Below are 10,715 nucleotides of genomic sequence, written 5' to 3'. Positions count from 1 at the left end.
CCCTTCCTCCCTCTAACCCATCCCCGAAAATAAGCTCCTTCTTAGTAAAAAAGAAGTGGAAATTAAATCTAGAAGGTTATTTCTTCTTGTATCCTGCATGGGAATAAAATAGCTTTAAACAACACATGTTATTTCTCTTGGTTCTTATCAGAGAAAGCAGAACATGGATGGAAAAAGCTGGAACACCGGCCTTGCTGAACATGCATTGCTGAGCTATTTCAGTTGGCGGTACTCTGACCATTATATCCTTGGCGATCACACCCCTCTCTGTCAAGGGTGTCGATGCCATAGTCTGGGAAGCTGGGAGATTTCAGGGCCTGATAAAATGGCCCTGAGAGGCAGCACTGTCATTCTCAGACAGGATTGAGTTGAATGTCTGTGTCCGCCCTCAGTATTTTGGCAATATTTGATCTGACAGTTAATATGGCAAGTTGTCCAAGGGAGCCAATGGAAAAATCTGTTCTAGTCAAAAATGTGCAAAAAAAAAAGGACAGCTGTCTTAAGTTTTGAAGAGGTTGCCTAATATTAGGGTAAACCTAGCAAACTGCGCTCCAGAGCTGTTTGGGAGGTTACTGCGGTGCTCTAGCCTCTGATCCTGCCCTTCACCACAGGCTGGTGTTGGAGTAACTGAGTAGTATTCGGGAAGTGATATGAACAAATATGGCCCATTCCTGTTCCCTTTTCTCCTCTTTGTTTCCACCCCAATCACTCAACAAGCAGCTTTTCACCCAGAGATCTCAAAGTGCATCATTACAAAGGCCATTTTTATATCACTATTAGTACTCTTTTTCTTCGGGAAGGAGGTTGCCTGGGGCATCTTTTCTGTCCCAGTGCTAGACATGAAGAAGGTTTCTTGTATGCCACGTGTAGGTGAGCATATTTTACAGCTGCTAGACGGTGCTCAGACTCATGCCAGAAAGCAAGTTTATCCAGCCTGGGACTAGGGAGCACAAGGTTCATGTAATGCCACTTTTGGCCCACCTCTCCCCTACACTGATTATTCTGGGAGCAGCTGGGACCAAGCCCATGCTGAAGACACACTTTATACACTAGCAGGACAATCTGGGAGTTAAAAGTTTCAGACATTTTCTCCCACAAACAACTGTGTGCCTTAAAATGAACATGTCGCTTCATCTGTGGGTGTTTGCAAGAAGCACAAGTTTCAGCCCTTTTTTCACAGACCAGCAGAGATTTCCACAGCTAAAGATTTTTATCATGTAAGAAAGGTCTCTGATCTCCTCTGAAGAGTTGTTCTTCAGCATTTCTTCGATTGCTCCTTTGTCATTCTGCAGGCTGGGAATAGAAACTCAGAGAACCATATTGTGTCATTTTTCTCTCTACCAATTGTTGCATCAAAAATAATTTTGTTCAAAAAAATACCCCAACTTCAACATGAGTGACTGAGCAGAGCTGCACAATCTGTGCTGCCTTAAAAAAAAAGTAACCCCAATTTTCACAGAAAATTTATTTTGCCATAAACTTTTAGACGTGTGAGCTATCTCAGACCAAATCAGTCTAACGAAGGCTGTATCAGCCCTGTCGCTTTACTGACAAAACCCTGTACAATAACAAGCCAAAGTCTTGGTCGAGAGGTAGAGCAAATGCAAGTTTAAGTATATCTGAAACCCTTGGAAAATCAAGACTGCCCTTAAGATTGGCTGAATTAGTGCCTAAATATAAAATGCTGCATACTGAATCTTCTTTTCTCATCCTCTGTGGAGATCTCAGTGTGTTCTGAAATGTCGGATAAAAACAGAGTCAGGAAAGCCGATATTTTGTTATATAACTTTGCACGATGCTTTTTGCAAGTGAGGCCTTTCCACCCTCTAATGATGGAACAAATCCGTGGTGGCTCACTACAGCAAACGTGGTAATGGAGTCCCTCTTCCCTGCCTCCTCCTCAGCTGTGCATTAGCTCCCTATATAAATAAACTCTTGCAGCAGCAATTCGATAGGCAGCAAACACAGTAGGAAAAAAGGCAATTATTTTGTCTTTTCTTAACAAAATGCAATAAGAATACTAACCTCCATGATGACATTTCCTTTAGGACTAAATACCAGCTGGTTCTTGGCTCTTAGTTTCTTTGCTCTTCCACCTAGGTCATACCACCAAGAAATGCTGTCTTTATCGGTCATTAATCCATAGGTTTATCACTCATTGCTCAGCCATTCTCAAAAACAGGCAACTTCTCTGCAGTGGAAAACTAAAAATACCGGCCGTGAAATGGTTTTGGCACCTTTAAACTCAATTTGTTTGAGTTTCTCTGCAGAGAAAGACTCTGGGACAGCTTTCAGCATGAGGGTGGCTTTTCACTACACACACAAAAACCATAGCATTTTGCACAGATTTAATAAGTAGAATAGTCAAAAATAGTACCCACAAAACCAGTCAACTCTTCAACATTTTTCAAATCTGAAACAAATGTATAAATTATTTGGGAGGAACCAAAATAAAAGAAATGGACCAAAATTTCTTCTGCTCACTTGAAATAATGAATAACAAGTAGTGATGTGTCACCGAAGAAAGTTTCTTTTTCAGCGAGAAGAAAAGCCAGGAGGCAGCATTTTAGCCTGCTCTCTCTCATACACCTTGAAAGTCTGCAGGGTGTAATCCTGAAATCCAGGTAGTAGACCAGGGCAAAATGACAGCCTTTGGGGAACCAACAACACCCACATCCAGTTAATGTTATTGTATGATCTATTTCATGGTTTGGAATTAACTGCAATTGGGGCATGGAAAAAAAAGCTGAAGCCTAAAGTGGTTTTTTAAATTCATAGGGAAGGATTTTTCTTTGAATAATAATGTTGTTATAAAGTTATGATCTTTCTCTTTTTTAAATAAACCCTTTATTTTCTTTCAAATTTCTGTTACTTGTGGCCAGGGGCTGTCTGGTGTTCTCATCTTGTGGGAAATTGCTGGCTGGAAGCAGTATCGTTTCTGTAATTACCACTTTCACCAAAATAGTTCTGGGCACTCTAGAAATACCTTCAAGTATTTGGTCATAGGCATTAAAAGTTGGAGGGACAGCTAATAGCTGATGGTTGTTCCTAAATGCTAGAAAAGCGTAAGCTCATTTGAAAACTTCTTTTTAAACATCTCAATACGTCTCACATTTCCAAAACCAAGTGAGTTTGCTCTTGCCTGTGCATAACACGGAATGATACTGACCTTTAATGCTTTGTAAATACTGATGCTGAACCTCAAAAAAAAGTCAGGTGAAGATTGTAACTCTCTACTTTCCACCATAAAACCCTGCCCGTGGAGATTCCTCAAGCATTTTATACATGAATGAAGATTTCCAGCATGTCCCAGGGTCAACAGGCCACTCCTCCTCGCAACTGTCTAAAAGTGAGGAAGCCAGCCCAACATCAGGGTTTCCCTCGTAGTCCCAGGGAGGGATGGGTACCTCCAGAGAGAGATTCAGGAACCCTAAGACTAGTATCCAAGGCAGGTGAATGTTTCCCCTATTGAGGTCCTTTGGTGGCACAGGGACCTGTGTCCCACCCAACACCCAGCAGCAAGCGCTAGGTGAACCCATCCCACCTTCAGGTCCAAACTGAGAATTGGCTTCTTCACTCATCTGAGGCAAAACAAGAAGTTTAGGAGGACAAATGCTCAGATCTGTGCTGGCAAAGGAGTCTCAGGAAGACAAACAGAAGCCCAAACTTTGCATGCACGAACAGCAGTTCCCAAAGAGAGACCGTTTTGAATCACGCACCACTTGATTGGGGTGTTATCTATGGCAAGGGTTGCAGCCACAAATTTTCAGTCTTAGAAACTTCTTCTTTTGCCACATTATTACAAAATGTGGCCAAAATTCAAGATTAGGTATCTTGCTGTTGGCTTCAATAGAACCAACATTTAATTCCATTTTTCTTTTCACACTAACCTGCATCCCAATCTGATTTCTGGCAAAAACACATTTCAAAGAAATTGTTCTGTGTCCCCCTGCATCACATGCACTCACCTCAACTCTGTCCCATATCCCCTGAGATATGCCCAAAGATAAGAGGCAGGTCATGCTACGGCAGTGCTGGAGCTACCCACGTGCAGATTGGCCAGTGGTAGACATCAGCGGCTTCGTTAGCTGGATGCTGTCAAATAGAGCCACAAAGACTGAATCTTCTGTGCTTTCCCACAACAGGAGACACAAATTTGTGGTTTTCTTTCCTTCCCACATGCCGATTTTCATGAAGTCTGTAGAAATATAATTATCCTTGAGTCTCCCATCCCTCTGTCAAATTTGGCGGAAATAAGCTTAACAGTTACTGGAAAGGCTAAACCAACAAGCAGGTATCAGCAGACGCAATTCACACTTCCCTACAAAACCACACTAAAAGGACGTATTTGTCATTTACTGAACACCAGAAAAGAGTTGAGCCCTGCAAAACACAGAGAAGAAACCACAGCAACCACCGAAGAGCTTCACGCTTTTCGCTGGACTGCTCAGAGCAGCCACTTCCCAGCGATGATTCAGGGGTTAGGGTCCTGACCAGCACAAAGCACAGCAGCAGAGACAGGAGGATTGTGCGGTAACAATGAAAAAATTAAAGATTCAAAGTCCTTCAGCTTGGTCATTAGGCCAATAGGAAATGTTCCGATAGGAAAACCTGACTTTTTTCTCTTGAATAGAAGGAAATGGGAGAAGTGCTTAATAGTAAGAATAACATTAATTCTTTGCTGAAGTGGTGACCCTGTAACCTTGGATTGTGGACATTGATAGGAGGAGCAGAGGGACACTTCTGTTTTGTCCTAAGCAAATTTGCCTATCATTAACAATGGATGCAGAAGAGCTGACAGGTATCCTGGACATTTGGTCCTATTTTCTCAGGCATGATGCTTGAGATTAACCCTGTTTTAAACAGGATATTCTTCTTCTTTAGGTAAAGCAAATTGCTGTTCGCCTGGATATTCCCTTAAGTAATAGTCAGTGTAGGGCTATTTTCCATCTCTGGTTATTAGGGTCAGCCTGGAATAGGCCGCAGGTAAGAGTCCTCTTCCAGCCATCTTCTAGCTGTACACAGTACATAAAATGTGTGGTCACAAGCAAAAATATATTTCCTAATTCCAGGTTTACTGGGGCCAAAAAGAAGACATAAATATTTTGACAGTTTTAACCTGTAATTGTGTATCCTTTTTGTCCTTGTCTCAAGCAAAGCCCACCCTCTCATGAAGTTTGCAAACTCTTGTTTTCCCTGGTGTTAGGAAACACTGAGACATTCCCATACACAGCATTTTGGGTGTCTCAATTGTTCAAGCTGTTGATCAGTGCTGTTCCTCTGCTGCTGTTGCTCCTTTAAGAGCCCTTGTCCTTGGAAGTCAAGTTCATGAAGCTTAATTCAAGTTCTTCAGAGTCTAAAGTGGTGATACACCAATTAACCAAGCAGCACTAATTGCGAGATGGTGCCAAGGCACTCAAGGGAAAACTGGGGAAGTACATGCCGTGAATCAAGACTGTGCTTTCATTCTTTGAGTTGCTGTTAGCTAGAACCAGAAAAAAAAAATTAGTGAAGGGCATCCCAAAGGTTAATGAAAAAGGCTAATAGCACGTTTCTCCTCTTACTTGGAAGGCTTAATTGCTATTTAAAAAATAATAACAATAATAATACACATTTAACATTCTGCATGAAATTGCACAGATTCCATAGGGGCCTGGTTTGCTTCTCCTATAACCTGTTTATCATTACACCCTTAAACAAGATGCAATTAGGACTAGATCTCACTGGGACTGGATCACAAATGATTTTCTAACAGGAATATCCTTTACGGAAAAATCCCCAACATTTTCCAAGGAGAGACATCTATAAAAACCATTTGAAATTCCATTGTCCATCAGTGAAATTGAGGTAAGCACTTTTAATCCATCTACTTAAAAAAACCTTTCTTTAGTTTGAGTCTTGTCTATGAGGAAAAAGTAAACATAACTGAAGACCCTAACCTTCCAGAGAAGAATCCACTTTGATTCTCCCCAAATAAACTTTTTCAGAGATTTTGCCGTATAAAAATAATCTTCCTTTCCCTGCCTTGCCTTGCCTTGCCTTGCCTTGCTTTGCCTTGCCTTGCCTTGCCTTGCTTTGCCTGTTGAATCAGGACATTTTCCTCCTGCCTTTGGAGTTCGGATTTCTGTTTCCAAGCAAACTGGTCTTTCTGATGCCACTGAATCTGAAAGCTTCTCAGCCTGACTTCTGAAGGTCCATCACCGTGTCTTAGCTGGACTGGAGGACCTGAGCACACCGCTTGGCTGCAGAAGAATTAAACTAGGGTGAATCCCTGCTTAGATTTCAGAGGGTCCAGCTTAAAATGCCTTGATGAAAGGTTTGTGCAAACTAGTCAGAAGCTTGCCTTCTGGTTCTGACCTGAAGGCAGAAGAAATAGCACAAAAATTGCTTGACTCTTGAGATGCTCAAAATGATGGGAATCTTGTAAAATCAGCTTGTGTTATTAATGTCCTGACCTCTTGATCCTACACGTGTGAGGTTTTCACTGTATTAATCCCAACTTCTGCAACCTTGATGGTAACTCATGAAGTCTACTTTGGGAACAGACGTAAACCCCTCAAAACCTCACACATGACTTTGAGCACCTACATTCTCTCTGAAGGGCATTTTGTGTGAAAGTGAGACCCACATCCAGATCCTCACACATGGACAGATGTCTGAAGAAATATAAGTTCATGGTGACATGGGGGATTCCAGTTTATGCATCAGTTTTGCCTTCATTGAGAGGGATCTCTCCCATTAAAAAGGGATGCACAGCTCAAGTAACATTTACAAAACTGGTCCCTCATGCACTGGTGGTTGGAAACCACAGCTGTGTGTCATGAACAGCAACACAAAGGGCATGAACCCACTTCGAAGCAACCCACTGACATCCCCAAATTACAAGCGATGGTGAGGAAATAGCAAATTGCTAATTGTGAGATGGCTTTGTTTAAACGCACTGATAGCCGAAGGGGCTAATGCACTGGCTGCCTCTGGCACTGCAGAGATAGCTGTCTCCCTGCCCGGGAGATCACAGCGCTCTGAAATGCCTTTCCTTCCTATGGAGATGAAAGGCCGCCTGGATGCACAGCTAATTTATCAAGCATACAGTGCTCAAATATAGCCCATTTATCTCCTTCTAAGTGTTTTGCTTCTCCCACCACTCAGCTTAGCAAGATAATGTTGGTGGTCAGGGGGATGCTGTGGTAGGTGCAAGAAAGTATTCAGTTACCCAACTGTGAATAATTTCTAAGCGCACCCTATTTCTGTCCACAGATCTAAAGTTGCATTTTTCTAAAACATCTTGGAAATCAACAGGATTTGCACACTTAAAACATTTCAGTGGTTAAGAAACCCCCATAGGATGCGTCTGATTTTCTTTTCCTGCTGTATGCCTTTGCCTCCCACCTTGATGCTAGTGGGGCTCCTGCTGGTGCACACAGAGGCGAGGGGAGGATGCAGGGCTACACTCTGTGTGTGTGCATAAAAGGGGAGGTGGTTCAACACATCAGGCTACAGCACACGAGTGCCAAGTTTCTTTGGCCTCCTGGGTGGTGTGCATCGCAGAGCTGAAAGTCTGTACTTTCGGCCCATTGCTAAAGTTGCATCACATCTGGCAACCAAAGGGGGTTTTATTTCATATTTTCTGCTAGAACTGTGCAACTGGCTACTCTGCACCCCGGTAATAAGTGTGCTTGCTTGTCCATGTGTCCAAACCCTTACAGCGCTTGCATTCACGATCTCACACAGCTGCCTTTGCACATCATTTTATATAAAGTCTACACACATCTGTAACCACACCTATCCAAATAAATTCATGTTCCTAACCAAATGTACATGAGACTAAAAAACAAACACACTGCTCACACAGAGCACAGAAAAGCAAAGAAAATGGTCATGAACGAGATAACATCTTCCTTTACGCATGATGGACATCAGGAATAAAAAGCAGTCTACAACTTTCCCCCTTCTACAACCTTTTACACATTGAGGACAGCCCAGGGCTGGGCACAGTGCCCTAAGAGAGGTTTTGCCAATGTTAAGCAGAATGGAAGAATTTCTTCACGGATGTTTCGTGCTTATATACACCTCCAGGACCTCCATGCCTTTAGGACAGCCTGACGTTTCTGACTCTGATCAGTTTGTGTCTCACTACAGCCCCTAGATCCTTTGCTGTCTAACAAGTTGCTCTTACATTTATTTGGACAATTACCTATGCCTAAGCGGGATGCCTTGTCTTTCTTGAGTTGCTCCCTTACTTTTTCAGTCTCTGTCTCCAATTTGTAAAGATAATTTTAAATTCTAACACTGTCCTCCAAAGAAAATTTTAATGTTTTCTTCCAAGCCCATCTAATCTTGGTGTTTTCCCAGCATTTAAAATGTCTGTCTCTATTCTGTTGTCTCAGGAGGCCACTTAGTACATCCTCCAATTTGAGTGCAAGCCATTTTTATTACTTGTTTTCCAAGTAAATATTTCCAATCCTTTTTTGCCCAGTGCTGAGCATTTTCATCTAGACTGTGCTTCTTTAGTTTCCCAATGAGAATGGCATATTCTGGCATATGCCAGACAGACTGCTTCTTCCCCACCCAAAAACCCTGTTGCCCTCTTATCAAGGGGAATAACTTCTGGAACCTGAATGGTAATTGAACAAAAGCAGCTGCTATTGTTCTTTTTCAATATAATGTCTACACCTGAGCACGAACATTAAAGTCACCATGAAATATAACCCAGGGAATTCCTGGGGAACTTCCAGTCAAAAAGATTTTGGCAGAAATGGGAAAAAAAACCCCAACACCCCAAACCAAAACATATCCTATCATAGACTTCTGTGGACTTTAAATGATGCCCTGAGAGTGCTTTTGTCTCATCCTGTTCTCAAACAAGTCAGGGAAGACAGACTGATTAAATCAACCAGGACAAAAGAGGCAAGTGGTGGTCCCTTGAATTACCGGGTCCCCATACCATCGTGTTGTCCTCTTTTTGATGCATACCACCTTTTTGACTCACTGGAGGCAAGATATCATTTTGCATCTGGTCTCCATTAGATAGTAGGCGTCAGAAGGAGGTGAGGTCTGCTATGGCTTCTTATTTGGAGCGATTGTTGCTTGGTAGTACAAACAGTAGGCTATTAAAAGAGCCAAATGCTGATATTTCCACAGCTCTTGTAACATAAGCTCCAGTTTGTTTCAGTTTGGTTACAGTGGTTTGCACACAGAGCCACATACGTTTAAATATAATATTTATTAAGCTTACTTAAGTTTATTCTGAGGTATGACTGGAACCCAGTTTATTCTGGCTGGGTCAGGGAGCCTGTGTCGGGTTTGGAAGTGTGATGTCCTGCCATGTGCACTAGTGCTGCTGCAGAGCTGGAGCAATCTGCTTCAAATTAGCAGCCCGGCTTATTTTATTGTGCTTGGCCTGGCCCTGCTACCCAGTGACCCTGAGCACGATTGGTCTTAAAGAGATAATATGGTTCGATAAAACATAAGAACCTTCAGAAAAAGGGCCTATCAGCCTATCAGCCATCGGGGCCTAATTACAGCCCACGGTGTATTTCCTTCGTTTCTTGGATGCCTGTCATATGTAGGCTGCAGAAGCAGCTCTATGCACCTGTATTTTGGCTGGCAAGAACCTCTTCTTCTTCCCGCACACCAGTAATCTGCTGGCAGTTCATGCACCGTAACCATTGCCTGATCAAGGTGTGCACTGGCAAATTCATGTGAAATGCTTCCCTCGGCCTCTCCGCAGCTCCAAAAGCAAAGCCAGGCTTTCTGTGGGATATGGACTGAGCCAGAGTTGGAGCCAAAACCTTGCAACCATTTTCCAAAGGGTATCTAGATATAGTGCCCAGCTGGAAAATGGCCCTTTGTGTAGATTTGCTGAGTAAAGAGGTTGCCTTGGGATGTGCTAAGCACATATAATTTTTATTATTGCATCATGATATGGGAGGCTATATATTCCATGGTAGAAATCCACAAACAATTGCTAACTTGTAATTGGATCTATGAAGCGTACAGAACATTTCCCCAAACGAGATTCATTGCCCTTGCTTCCAGCAGCTACAGGATCATCCTTCACGATGTTTTTTTCCATAGACAAAAATCAATCTATTGGAAAACTCCTAAAGAGCAATGACTATTACCAGGGAAGTCTGTGCAACATTAGTTTTTTTGATACTGCAAGCTCCCAAAACAGTGAAGATAAGGTAAAGACTGAGGAAGAGAAAAATGGAGAAAAAAAATTTGCTAGGCACCTTCCAAACGTAACGGAAAAGTAGATTGCCTGACCTTTCAAATTATCACAGATCTACTTAGAATTTTGTCAGTAAAGCTAAATGATTGAGAACAGCTCTAGCTAAGCTCTAGACACATTCATTTTCTCTTAGTTAAGTTCATTTAATTCCAGATATTTCAATTCATTCTCCGTGATGTTTCTGGGAGCAGGAGCGCATCGCTAAGAGGTGAGGTGTTTCAGAGCCTCCAAATACTGTTCCTGCACAGATCATCTCTTAACATGTCAGTACAGGATGCTGAGGATCTCAGGATTTAACAAATTGTTGAAACACTGTTATTTAAGTTTTATTTTAACCTGACCATATTTTTCTCAAATTCTTTTTAGCTTATTTCAAAAAAAATGTAGTTGTGAAACCTTTTCATTCCAATCCAAAAAAACTTCCTGCTGATACAGAAAGTTTCCATTTTGGTTTTGGTTCCTTCCCTATTTCTCTGGCTTT

The sequence above is a fragment of the Aptenodytes patagonicus genome, chromosome 4 (genome assembly GCF_965638725.1).
Source record: "Aptenodytes patagonicus chromosome 4, bAptPat1.pri.cur, whole genome shotgun sequence".
Lineage (NCBI taxonomy): Eukaryota > Metazoa > Chordata > Aves > Sphenisciformes > Spheniscidae > Aptenodytes > Aptenodytes patagonicus.
The sequence above is the reverse complement of the archived record's forward strand: the minus strand, read 5'-3'. Positions refer to the sequence as shown.